A 204-nucleotide genomic window follows, 5' to 3' on the forward strand; every position below is an offset into this window, starting at 1 on the left:
CTGTATGTTTGTTTATAGAATGGCAATTTAAGACATTATCACAGGCATGTTTTGAATGAAATTGGGTAAGGAAAGTATCATAGTTAGCACCATATATTTCATGTTTTGTTTATCTATTTATTTTTTTAATGTATAAATTTTGTATTAACCTGTACTTGTGGGACATGCTTATGCTGTTGATAGCTTTTTTACCAGATATTGTAG

At 28.4% G+C, this 204-nt stretch overlaps 1 protein-coding gene across 1 annotated transcript in view; it reads left to right on the forward strand.

Moving 5' to 3' along the window:
- The window catches only part of LOC119590854 (probable ATP-dependent RNA helicase DDX52), a gene marked incomplete at its 5' end in the record, with an annotated part of 15172 nt that overhangs the window by 7449 nt on the left and 7519 nt on the right, over positions 1-204 (forward strand).

Source organism: Penaeus monodon, chromosome 27 (assembly GCF_015228065.2).
Source record: "Penaeus monodon isolate SGIC_2016 chromosome 27, NSTDA_Pmon_1, whole genome shotgun sequence".
NCBI lineage: Eukaryota > Metazoa > Arthropoda > Malacostraca > Decapoda > Penaeidae > Penaeus > Penaeus monodon.